This window comes from Paramormyrops kingsleyae, chromosome 19 (genome assembly GCF_048594095.1).
Source record: "Paramormyrops kingsleyae isolate MSU_618 chromosome 19, PKINGS_0.4, whole genome shotgun sequence".
NCBI lineage: Eukaryota > Metazoa > Chordata > Actinopteri > Osteoglossiformes > Mormyridae > Paramormyrops > Paramormyrops kingsleyae.
Window position 1 is genome coordinate 28,452,162 of NC_132815.1, and position 14,211 is coordinate 28,466,372.

The window sequence follows — 14,211 nt, forward strand, 5'->3', positions numbered from 1 at the left end:
TGAATCCAATACATAAACACTTCAGCCAGATGTGGTCCTGCTGTCAGAAATTCAAGACAGGTCATTGTGTTGGCACTAGAGTGAACACCTGGAAGACTGTTAAAAAGGTGGACACCTGTGACCAAAGAAGGACAGCAGGAGGGGGGTTACATCAGACATATACTAAGGAAGTCAAGAATTATCTTGTTATCTTGATAATGGCATACAAAAAACTGCAAGCATGACCCTTCTCAGCTGCTGTAGTCTGTTTGTGCGGGGGTTTCACATTTTTTTGCAGTGGTGGGGGAGAGTGGTGCTAGTTGCTGCTGGGGGGCGGGTATGGGGAGGGACAAAGGAAGACAAGAGGGCTAAAAGGAGGTTGCTTAACAGTAGTCTGGACAGAGGGCTGTAAAACCGGACCGTCCAAGTGAAATGCGGACGAGTGGCCATCCTCATCACGGCTGACGCTTCACTGGCAAGGTGGAATGGAGAAGGTGTGTGAAAGGAACAGGAAGAGGAAGTGGGCAGGTGAGTAGCGGGGGCAGTGACGGGTGCATTGTGTGCCTGTCAAGGTGGGCTGCATGATTTCACAGGTCTGCACAGGAAGGTGGTCATAAAGACCATCACAGAGACCGCAGAAAGGGCTTCAAGATAGCTGACGGACAAGGGTGCTCAATTACAATCGCTGATGATGGGTCCAAGTGGATCATAAGGCATATGAGTCAGCCGATGATTGAAAGTATGAAAGCTGTATATGGATTAGTAATGCAGCTGGGTGAATCAACTGACATATTTAAAAAGGCGCAGCTTCTTGTATTTGTGCATTATATTGAGGACAACAGCTATATTAAGTAGATCTTGTTTTGCAAAGTATTAAGCAGGCACACAAGAGGCTCAGAGATTTTCAGTGCACTTAAAAACATCATATTCATTGGGCAAAATATGTGGAATCCTGTGGTGATGCAGGTGCATAACCCAGGATTGGCAGTCAAAGGAGGCTCATTGCACCTCATATCCTTTGTACTCACTGCTAACTACACAGAATCTCCAAATAGCTGTCCAAATTGGAATACTGTGCTTGACACTGGTAAAAAAAAAATGCATGAAAGAGCACTGGAGACACATTTCTTTACTTCTTTGTACAAAGTCATGTGGGAGGAATCATCTCACAAGTTCTCCATTTTGAAGTCAGGTGGCTTTCACATGAGCAAACAAGTTTTCGAGTTGCAGTCAGCCGTTCATAATTTTTTGATTTCAGAAAACTCGGAAAACACTGAAGCTTGTTTTGGTGACTAAGAATTTATAACTGGAATGTCTTATGGATGTATTCAGAGAGTTAAAGAAGCCGAACAGCTCAATGCAGGGACAAAGTACAAATATCAGCTTAGATGGCATCATTAGCAACATGAGGCAGTGGGGTGACTGCATACCTTATGGAAACATTTCAGTGCTTGAATGATGAGTGATAGTGGATGAAGTCAATGAAAATGTTTAGAGTAGACCTTATCCATCAGCACCTGGACACTGCTGAATTACTGTTTGAAAAGTACTTTACTGAATCAGGATACTAGTGATGTGACAGAACATAGATTCAGGTCCAATTTGTACAGTACAGTTCTGAGGGACAAACCTGACAGCTATGAAGAAAGTCCAGTTGATAGAGCCATCTACAGACATTTGACATTGACATGGTTATAAGTCCAGCTCTCTACAGTTTTGGATTAGCTGCCACAACTGGCCTGAACAGCTGCGGGTTTGCCTTTTGCACCCACTTTCTAGTGCAAGAGTAGATTTTCTGCATTGACGTACCTCAGAAATAAACATTGCTCGCTACTTCAGCCAGAGAATGACTGGAGGCGGCCTGTCTACCATCGTGTGTGAAAGTATTGATCTGTGTGCCACAGACCAGCTGCTGTGTACTCACTGAATAACCTGCCTGAACTATTTACCTTACCATAGCTCAGAATCTGATATGTATGCAAAACAGACTTTACAAAGTACATGTTCAAATACTGAAGTGAGAGAGGCTTTGACTGATTCACATACTCAGGTACGCTTACTGTACACATGCACGTTTTACAAACACCTAATCACAAACACACCCACCTGCTTATACAATTTTTAAGTATTCGAAGATCGGTGCTGATTTGTTCCATCAGTACTAAATACAGAAAAATATACATTGAAAATTTTAATCACATTTTTTCTGTTGCTTTTGGCATAGTGTGGGGTCTTCGGCTGTATTCTGTTTATCATGGTCTATTTTCCATGGCGGTCCATGGTTCAGTAAATGTTGAAGGACCCTATCCTATATGCAACCATTGCTAAGCATAACAAAAATAATGCACACAGACATAAGAAGTGCAGCTGACCACTTCCTTTTCAAGGTAAAACACCACTTTTAATTTTAAATTCCTCAAGAGCTCCAGTGTTAGATTAGCACAAGACAGAGGGATTATCATGCATGATAGGAGACAAAATGTTTATTTGCAGTATAAAGGCTAAGGGGTAAATCATCCCAAATGGAGATGTGCAATAGGGGAAAAAGCTGCTGGAGAATGGAAGCAAAAAATATTGAAGCATTTAAGTATAAATACAGAGAAAATGGTTTTAATAATGAAATATTTTGTAATAAAACATTGTGCAACCTTACGTAAATTACTGGGAAATTACCCTATTGGGAGCTGGGAGGAAGCAAAAATGTGGACTGTTTGGTAGGGAGCTGAGAAGGAGCAAAAACACGGACTATCTGGGAGTCCCTGCAGACCTGGATGAAAAAGGCTGATGTAATTAACACAGCAAATCTGCACTGGATAAGCATGATGGATGGCTGAATGGATGGAGCCTAACACATTTCACAAAACTAGAATGTTTTATAAATTATATTGTAAATCATCTGAATTGTTCAAGGGAGGCTTGTGTTTTTAACCAAATATTTGGCAGATTGTGTTATTTACACAGATGTGTTTACAGCTTCAGCAGTTTTTCACATTCTCCATTTGTGGACATGTGGGAAAAAAATCTGTTAAATTCAACATTTATAATACAGTACATGGTAAGGTGGCAGAAATGCATGAGTATTCATTTGAGAACAGTACTATAGTGTAACTTCAGAAATTAATATTGGATATATCCAAAGTAATATAGACACTAAAACCACTAGTTTTTGTGCTTGTTTTTTAAGGATGTGTTCATATCTGGCCCAGGCTAAAATTTATATACAGCAGATCTTTGCTGTACAGTTCCCTAAAAACATCAGTTATAAAAAATTTTAAAAAAATTTGTTATAGTCCTGTACAAATTAAAAGTCATTTCATGTGATTGGGAATGATCATTGTCAATTTCATTGTCAACCTGGCAGTTTTCCTGCCTCCTTAGTAAACCTCCCAGGACCTCAGTGCCCATTCTGGCTCCTGTCCAATAATACCAAGGTTCCTCCTCTTCCCCCCTAAATCGCAAAGTGGCTTCACTATTTTGTGTGTCGCCTTCACTGTTCCAGTCTTACCACGGCCACAACCAAACCAGATCTGCAGTTATTGTACGCAATTGAATTCAATGAATGGTGTGTATGTCCTGCGATGGGTTAGCGTCCCATCCTGGGATGTTCCCTACCTTGCACCCGTAGCCTCCGGGTTAGGCTCCGGACCCCGCAACCCTGAACATGATAGATGGTTTCAGAAAATGGATGAATGGATTTAAGCTCATTTTATTTTGACAAGAACAAAATTTGTCACTGCAGCGCTTCAAATAACGGACACCGGCTTTTCGTCACTATACCTACCTCATTTACACCCACAATACGATACGCACATTAGTAGTAGGCCTATGCCTGAAATATTGAGTGTATGAGTGGCGTATCGTGATACTAAAAAGTAATCTGTATAAATTCAGTTAGCTGAGCACACCACATGGGACTGTTTCGCTAAATCACATCAAGCAATAAACACTGAAGCCAAGAAAGGAAAAGCAACCACAACACCTTTTAAAAGAGGAGATCGATATTGTGGTTAAACAAGGTAAAAATACTTTGGTGGGTGGCGGTAATTTTTGCAGTTTAAAATCAATTTTTTTGGTAAATAAAGCTTTCATTTTTATTTTGTTTCACAAATATTTTTTTTTTCAATTTAGTGTTCATTTTTGTTTCAACTTTAGTTTACGATAATACTGGTCCCACCAAGCCCAACATGCACGAACACATACACACTGGCACTGTCAATAAACACAGAATATGCCCAGATTGTAGCCTAAACATTTTCTCAAACACTTATTCAATGGAAATTCTAATGTAGCAGGCAGACAACTTTAATAACGCTAGCCGACATCAAATTTGGTGAATAATATCAAATTACATTTTTTAAACACCCTTCATAACAAACATTTTTAGTATATTTACTTTTGCTCCAGTATGTCTGGTTTTTCTGTGATTTCGACTTCTTTTCATATACAATGCATTGTGTTTCCAGAAATCAGTGATGCTAAATTAAAGGCTGGAATATTTGTTGGACCTCAGATAAGAAGGTTGCTGATGGACAGTGTATTTGCAGCCAAAATGGTGACAGTGGAGAGGCAAGCCTGGGAAGGATTCCGTAAAGTGATTGATGGATTTCTCGGAAACAAGAAGTCATCTGACTATGAGGTTCACGTCAAGGATATGATATGTCGTTTTCAAGATCTTGGATGTAGAATGAGTGTCAAGATGCATTTCCTAGACTCGCACCTGGATTACTTTCCTGAAAATTTGGGTGAGTATAGTGAGGAGCAAGGTGAGAGATTTCACCAAGATATTAGTGAAATGGAGCGAAGATACCAAGGACACTGGAATGTAAATATGATGGCTGATTATTGTTGGAGTATGTACAGACAAAATCCTGATGCTTCATACAAAAGAAAATCATACCAGAAACAGTCTCACAGTGCTAAGTGACCAGCAAAGACACGATGACATGTTTCTTTAATCATGTAACATTTGCTATAATTTATGTTGAACTTTAATTGTAAATTGTGACAAAACCAGACGTGTGGCAGCAAATTGGAAGCCATATTCTGAAACTACATGAAAAACTGTAGAACTTGCATTTGTTTTTGTTAAATCACCTAACAAATTTTTCTAAATGTCGGCTGGTGTAATGAGTGTATTTAGTAGCTACAATGACAAAAAATACTAAAAAGCTCTCCTTAATAAATCCAATAAACCTCAATAGACAACACTTTATTTGGTTTTGCTTATTCTGGCGGTCCATCATCCAGAATAGCACCTGTGCCTTTCCTCTTCAGCTGCTCCTGCATAGCTCTAATACCGCCGTGGTATGCCATCGAAACCGCGCAGTATAAAACCACCTTTTCATTTCGTGATAATTTGAAGTACTCCCATAATTATGCAGTGATATTAAAGGAAAACTTTTGTTATAATGAATTGAAGCTTTTTAGAAATCAAAAACGTAATTTTATTATAATAATTTCAAAAAACGATGCGTTGATTTAAAATATTGGTGTCGACACATTTTCAGTGTCGACGTCATTGACTATGTCGACTAATCACTGCAGTCACTAGTACATACCATATACATCAGCTAGGAATCACAAGGCAATACAATACAAACAACCATAGCCCCTGTCTGTAATACATGGATGTCTGTTTTAGACCCTCTTAAACTTTTCATATGGGGATATTACGTTAAAAGCAGGTGGTTCTCAAAAATGCTTAAATGTTTATAGTACATTCAATGCTTACCATGAAAAAAAAAATACATAACAAATAAATAGGATCAGAGGTGGGTACTTCAGGACCAGAGATTAAAAATCCAGACCAGATTTTGTTTCAATCAACCAGTTGAGAACAATGTGTGACAGTCACAGAGTACTCAACTGGTTGGTTAGCATCAAAACAGATACTTGATTTTTGAAGAATGACAATATGATCCTTTTCAAAAATCAAATAAACTAAATAGACAGCTGCAATAGAATCAGTGGCAACGAAGCAGTTTGATACTGGAATACGAGGCAATGGTCCATCTGTTCTAGTGCCACTGTCAATCCTAAATCATTTCATAGAAACTATTTCTGTATTTCTGTACTATTTCAACAATATACTGAATTTTCAAAACTGTATGTCACATTACTGACTATTTACTTACAGCATGAAAGTGTTAATCTGACAATAAACTGGCAGATACCAACTATTTTATTGTTTCAACCTAACAATGAAAATCAGTTTTATTTAGGATAATGATTTATTTGCACGGTGAGAAATTTATCTATACAGAGCAAGAAGTGGAGTGAAATTCAGTGCATATATTAATAAGCACTTCTGCATCTTCCCAAGCACTGAACAGAACTGTTTGGCTACCTTATGAATAGAGTTTGGCCATTAGGTACCTCAGCCTTTCACACTCGTGGATGATGGAAAACATTACATATCTATTCATGCGACCTACATCTGACAGAAGCACACGCTTCCTAACCTGGACACATACAGCATACGTCATGGCTCATGATCATGCTCTAAAACATCCTAAGAACATTTAGTGTGGGTTATTGTGCTTAACGATACAAAAGCAGTGTGAAGGCCACAAAGATGTAATGAAACAACCACAAATAAAGCAACTGCATTTTTTATTATCTCTTTTTATTTGAAAAAGTCAATAACACATATGCCTAGAATTCATCAGAATGTCTGTTTAGGAGTTTCCATGAAGACACATGCGGACACACACAGAACGCCTTTCACATATAAACTCACACACATCCTCACACTCCCAGAGACCTGTCCAGGTTGCTGTACACTATTGTAAGACTGGTTCTCATACTTAACTGTAGGATTTAATGTGCAAAATCAAAAATAAATCTATTTATTCCCTCCAAATCTTTACATAGATTATGGTTTCTAAGCTTTTTACCATACAAACTAAATATTACTATTAGCTTGTTGTCTTATGGGCTGTAACAAACAGATATCTTAAATACTGTAACAGTATGGCAATCAAAAATGCTGTCAACATAAATATTACAAATTACAAATTTAGATATTCTAATGACTGAATCACATCTCATCAGTTTCAAATACATGTGGCCCCAAAACGCATTCCCTTGAAAAAACTTTGAAATAATTTATTATAAAAAGCATCATAATAGGGTCTATTTTATATAAAACTTACAATACTTACATCATCTATACTCACAATGTGCTGCTATTATAGAGGTTCTCTGTGTGTGTGGGGGGGGGGTCCTGAGTTTCTGAAAGAGAATAACAAAGCATTGCTGGTACTATCGGTAGAGATAAACATGTGCATGTGCATTGAGCCTCTGAACTTAATCTAAACTAACCTGGTAAATGTGAAGATTCATACTGGAAAAGTTGCAATGTATGCACATATTACACTTTAGATATAAGAATCCTGGGAACAGGGGGCACAAATAATGTAGTAGTTTACTCTTAATTAACCAGAAACTAACTGCTAGCTACGTATTGATCCCATGTTCATTCGTCATTAATCAATCATAATGGTTCATGTATTTCATGCCGTTTCTATATTTGCTCATGATTTTAACTTGAGTAGTGACTGAGTTACTTAGCTAATTGAGCCGTTACCAAAATCTTTATCGAAACAGGACATACTGTGTTTACTAATGGAAGTAGTTCTTTTACACAGAACAGAAGTCTGATGTATACTTTTATCAGGAACAATGCAAATCCAGATTCTACATAATGAATATTATTCATATTCATATCAATGTGAAAGTGGTATACACAACTTCACAAATATACTGTGAGATAACATTTCGATACTCATTTTGACAGTGACTGATCATGACTTGCCCATATGTTTGCTTCACCTTAAGACTCTACTTTTAAAGTATAACTGCAACAAATTCAACATACCGGTCTTATCAAAAAACAATTTACGATTTATAAAACATTAACACAGCATAATCAGCTGGCAAGGTGAGTTTTAGAAGAGATGATCGCAGACACTGATGAGGCAAAGCAGTAAAGCCTTGGACATGTGCAGATGGTGTAACGAATATGCACGCCAGTTGGAATGACAAGCATTCACACCAAGATTAAGAATAACAAGCACAAACACACGACATCTTTTAACAAGATTCCAGTAGCGATTTAGTAACCAGCTAAACACATTTCGTAACACAGTTTTTATACAGTCAGAACAGTTTTCTTGGAAGCTAATATAATGGAATACAATGCGAGTCAATGTCATCTGTTTATCAGTGCAAATGTATACAAATGACATGGTAATATAAATGTGGTTATAATCCATAAGCACATTATGATAATAGAGCATGAACTGTAATCTATTCCCATAATCATGAAAAACATTCTATGTGTCTTTACTGGCAGGTGGGTCCCGTTTACAGATTTTCAGAATTTTTCAGTTTCCGTTACTATATATTGGATCTATATATCAGATTGAGAAAAAAATCTGGGTAACACTTTCTATGAACACCATAGTAACACATTATAATGCATTCATAAAGCATTATAAACATGACTATAAATATTTATATAAAGGCCAACATGCTTCCTTAATTCTTATACTGACCGTAATAATGCATTATGAAGGTATCAAAAGTGCATTATAGATGAGAGCTTAAAGTAAAGTTTTACCAAATTCTGTTTAGTCACAATCATTGTGATGGGAAAAACCACTGTGCCAGCCAGAGTGTGATCAGGGTCAGACAGTAAAGGTCAGCCGATATATCGGCCGGCCGATATATCGGGCCGATATTTGAAATTTTTTTATGTATCGGCATCGGCCGATATCCGAGTGTAGTACACCGATTTACAGACAGGCACGTCTGTGGGCAGCCCATTGTTATTGTTGCTGTGGAACATGTGACCCATGCTGCCTTGTGGACCCCAGCCAGAAGTTTTGTAAGAGACCTGGGAGAAAACGGTAAGGTTTAAATTCTGATCTTTCAAAGATCTATTTATTTAACTGGTTTGCTATGAAATGTTGCTTTAAAAGAAATGCGAGCGCTATTGAAAGAGACCGCGAATTACACTGTCAGGAACTGGCGTATGATAATGAGCCTTCAACCAACTGTAGCTTACAGGTAAGGATAAGGATCATTTTTTCTGACAGAGTTAGTTTTGTGCGCTTGTTGGTGGGCCCACAGACATTATTTTAATCGTTAACATTTTAATTATTACCGTATCAGCCCGATGCTATCAGTTCTATTTTTTTCTTGTATCGGAAAGTTTCATTCTGTGTGTGGGGGGCGGAGCAGGCAGCTTTCTCAAACACTGCAGCATGTGTGAGAGTTGCGCTATAATTATGGGAAGTTCGACTCAATTAACTGATTCGATTCTTTCGAACTGTCCGTTGTAATGAATCGATTCTAAAATCTAAACTCATTTTTTCGTCTTTTTTTTGCGCCTGACTCTTTAACTCAACGAATCATGGGATCGGATAATAAATCGAACGGTGTCTCAAGGTTACGTTATTTGACTGAAAGATGGCGCTTACTGTTGTGATAAATGATGAACAGTTGCGTTTATTTTATTCCTTTTAACAGCATAACTGCATTTCCGCAGTGAACGCCGAGAGGGCTCTTGGGATCGATTCACCAAGTCACCGAGTGTCCGAAAACTGTAAATTCGATTCGTTCATCGAACAGGTTCTCTGGTTTTTTGGAGTCACCGAGTTAGAGACCGTATCTCCCTTCACTTATACAGCAACCGTGTCTCACTATGACCAGGTACTTGGCCGTTCAGGTGTTCTCGGCACCAGAAGGAAGTCTACGAACGCAAAAGTGATGAACAAAAGAATGAATGTAAAAGTGATAAGACAAGTACAGACGGAATATGAAAAATAAATCCGAAATCGTGGGGGGATTCTTTTGGATGTTGAATAGCCAAAGATGAAGTTTTAAAAATTAAAAAAAAATCGATTTGTTCAGACTTACCAAAGGGTTCGACCCGTTCACTAAAAAAACGAGTTAAAATGAACGATTCGTTCGCGAATCGGCCATCACTATTGCGTTACTCTGCCCAGACAGTGTTGCCAACTTAGCGACTTTGTTGCTATATTTAGCAAGTTTTTAGACCTCTCTGGCGACTCGTTTTCAAAAAAGCGACTAGTGACAAATCTAGTGACTTTTTCTAGTGTTATTGGAGACTTTTGGAGACTCTGATGTGGAAGCACCGAGCAGCGGGTGCTGCCGTGGGCTCCCCTCCCGTCCCAAAGCATTCACAGGCGGACAGTCCTCGCGCAGCAGCCCCGCCCAGCTGCAGTCAGAGCAGGAGTTGTTCACCCTTTCACATCCAGACTGCAAATGAATCGCGCATGCGCAAAGCCACCACTGGCTGATCCTGCCCTGGCTTATTGCCAAAAACTCCACCAAGTAAACAATTAAATGACAGTTTTCAAGAATAAGTAACTCCGCCAGAGTGTCTCTTTGGGGTCACTTTTGCCGGTCCCAAGCCCGGATATAGGAAGGTTGGAATTGTGATATAAAAAGCTACTAAGAACAATGCATGGCAGAGAAAAATGTTTGTTCGAAAGTGTGGTTACCATTCACTTGAGCTGATGCTGACAATGGTCCTTCTGTGCAACTTGTTTGCATTTGAGAGTGGAGATTCGAACAATTTCTCAGATGTCTAGATAAAAAGTGCATGACTTTGCGTAGTTAGTTTCCTCATTAAACATGTCTATCCTTTATATGGGCTTATCCGTCGACAACGTCACAATCACTAAAGGCTTACGTTGTCCTTGCATACAAGGCTATGCAATACAACAAAGATATTTTATTTTATTTTCTGCGATCACTAGATTCTGATTGTGAATTTGGCTTGTAAGCTAACAACATAAACAGCATGTTAGTGAAAGGTTTTAGGGCCTTGTACAGTACTCATCATAACATGATGCACTTAGTGTCAGGGATCCGGGCAGCTCGGGTGCGGGAACGAGGCATGGTGCAGGAACAAAAAGGATGGACGACCCACTTGTGGCTCAAAGAACAAAAATGGGGTTTATTAAACTGAACTAAGAAAAACACAAGAAAGGACTAACAAAACAAAGGACCACAAGGGATCCAAAACTAAAAGGGGATAAATAAAGACTAAATGTACAAAGGGGAATCAGGAAAATAGGCAACAAACAAAGTATCCAAAACTAAACTACAACAAAACCTTCAAGATCTAGCAGCCGCAGCAGCAGCAATCAAACAATCAACGAACCACTAGGGAACAGAACAGATACAGGGACTTAAATACAGAAACCAAAACTGGGTAATAAGACTGACACAGGAGAGGTGAAACTAATTAACAGAGACCAGGAAAACAGGGCACAGGTGAAACTAATAAACTCAGGAGGAAAACAAGGAAACTAAGAACTTATCAAGGAAACATAAACCAACACTAGGGAATTACAAACAGGTAAAGACACAAGCAGGGGCACAAGGAACAAAACCAAATACAAAATCACCAGATACAATAACTAGAAACACTAAGGAGCAACATACAAAAACACGAGGCAGGATTCAAACACAGGACAATGTTCACAGACAACCACATGCTCAACGCATTGAGACTTGTGGCTAGACAGGTAACAGGGGAGAACAAAAAGACTAACACAAAGAACGGGACGACCAGCAACACCTGCTGGCCAAACAGGGAAGGGACACAGAGTAGGACAACAGGGGCTGACCCTGACACTTAGTTACTAGTGTTTTTTTTTCTTTCAAAATGTATTAGAGTATAATTGTTTTAAGGTGCATGGAATACTGGAATTGTAGAATGAATTGAAGATGAAGGCACTATAATAAAAATGCTAACCTTGCATTTTTTTTTCTGTTTTAGTAATTGCTGTCTGATGGCTGAACAAAAATCTAATCCTGTATGGCAGCATTTCACCAAGCCAAGTTGAAGTTATTGTTTACAAGTTGAATGGTGTTTTTGTTATTTAAATTTATATTTAAATTTACATAAGTCAGTATTCAATAAATGCTAAGTAATAAATGCTAGAAATTTTGTGTATTGTTTGTTATTATTAGTGTGATATTTTACCATGCAAATAGAGGGGAAAACAGCCAAAAAAAATCGGCAGCATATATTGGCCATCGGCTGACCCTGACTCCTAAATACAGTATTGGCATCAGCTATTGAGAAACCCATATCGGTCGACCTCAGTCAGACACATTGACATCCTCACTCACACACCAAACCAATTCAGTCTTCATGGCCATGGATACATTTAACCACACAGTTTCATTCTACTCAGATCTTTGACACCTGTTCTTCTGATTTTTTTTTTTTTTTTGCAGTGTCATAACTAAATTCAGTACTAAGGGTCTTCATGTCCATACATTCATGTCCATTGCTTGTACCCAGATGTTTCTCTCACACATTTTTCTTTTCTCAACAATTCCAACCCACCAGCAGCTAAGTATACCTTATTTCTGATACCTTATACATTTTTATTGCCTACTGTGTAAATGTAATGTATGTGACCTTGTACAATACCTTGACCTAAACCATGACTCCCAAATTTTTTTTCATGGTTTTAAATTTCTATAAATGTGCTCTCTAAGTCATCTCACGACCCCTACTTTGGGACCCCCTGGCAAAGGGATGGCATTTTGCATCTGTTGAATACTTCTATGAATGAAATGACATTCAGAATTTTTGAATGTCTGCCTGAAGACAATCATGCCACCCTACATATATTGGGTGACATGCGTACCAGGTATATGTGTGCTTGTGCTTGTATTTGTTGTATGCTTGGGGGGGGGGGGTGATTTCAGTATTATCGTTTATCTCAATATTTTTAAATTAAATTATAAGATATTTTCTTTTTAGATATTGGTCATACCTAAGTGTTATCGGAAAGCAAGCATTGGTACTCATACTCAGTCTTAAAAAAATTGTATTGATGTGACTTGCAATCTATGTGTCCTTGAAAACCATTAAGCATTCCATTCACTGAGGTGGCAAAATCTTCAACAAATATATTAAGATCCTGGTCAAAGAAAAAGAAAAATATCCATTGTTTATTCTCTGATATTCTTCTCATACAGATTTTTTTTTGCTAAATAATTCCAAACCCACAACTGAGAGACAGGAACAACCTGCAAATGCCTGCCTGTCATCTACATGTCCTTATATTGAAAAGGTTCCTTGAGAACAGGAATATTTTTAAAAAGTATTACATTCAAACCTAGAATGCAGAGAAGTAATTACAATCTAATTACAGTGGTACCTCAGTTCTCGAACTAACTAGAACTCTTGAAAGTCGAACAAACCAGTTTGACGTAGAACTCGATCTGAATATCAGAAGTCAAACCGTGAACGCTGACCTAATATAAATTGTACGTGCCAGGAAATGAGTCATACTACAATGCAATTCTTACTTGAATGCCTTCTTCACAGACTGGACGATCAACCAAATAAAGCAGCGCAACATTACAGTAACTAACAATAAATAAACCACTAACTTACGTGTACTATTTGTGCATTTACATCATTTATTTAAACTTTATTTTACCAGGTAAATTAACTGAAAACCAGTTCTCGCTGCTTTACGTGATATTCGGGAGAAATAGCAGATTACGCATCGGAACTGCCTGGGAAACAAACGTCATGCATGTAACTAAACTCTTCAGCCAATTAGGGCAAAGGTGTGTCGTCATGGAGGCGGTTCCAGTTTGTGCAGCCGGGTGAGAGGTTGCAATGCATCTAACCATAATGCATTGCGTCAGGATCAGAATGCGTTGCTTTAAGCCAGCGCTGTAAGCAAGTCGAACACACCTGATGACCGGACTGGGGAAACAAACTGAAACGCGGACTTAATACAGAGGACTAATGACAACAAGCAGAAACAGCTGATCACGTGGGGATCCTACACGAGGTTAACGAGGGGGCGTAGCACACGGAAGGAGCGGACGATCGGGGTAGGACAGGGGTAATGTTAGGATAAGATCTTTATCGTTTTGGAAGCCATTAAGAAAAAAAACGCTCTTCTTGTTTTATCCTGTTCATTTTGTGTTTAAATGCTAAAAAAAAAAAAAAAAAAAACATATTTAGGTGTAATTTTGGGGGGCCGGGAACCAATTCATTGATTTTCCATTATTTCTTATGGGAAAAATTCAATCAGAACTTTTTAGGATTCAATCCGGAGTCCGGAACGGATTAAGTTCAAGAACCGAGGTACCACTGTATATGGAAGAAAGTCACATGACAAAATGCTGTGTAGAAATGTTTATTTAAGGAAAATG

The 14,211-nt window shown here is 38.4% G+C and overlaps 1 protein-coding gene across 4 annotated transcripts in view; it reads right to left on the minus strand.

The window, feature by feature from the left end:
- The window catches only part of LOC111861011 (signal-induced proliferation-associated 1-like protein 1), a 139,723-nt gene that overhangs the window by 97,909 nt on the left and 27,603 nt on the right, over nucleotides 1–14,211 (minus strand). For 2 of the 4 annotated variants that reach the window (XM_072702695.1, XM_023845265.2), the window contains exon 2: nucleotides 7,143–7,212. The exons of 1 other annotated variant lie outside the window; for it this stretch is intronic. The gene's annotated coding sequence lies outside the window, so the exon portion shown is untranslated. The remainder of the gene's footprint in view (nucleotides 1–7,142; nucleotides 7,213–14,211) is intronic. One more of the 4 variants, XM_072702694.1, reaches the window with a different exon arrangement.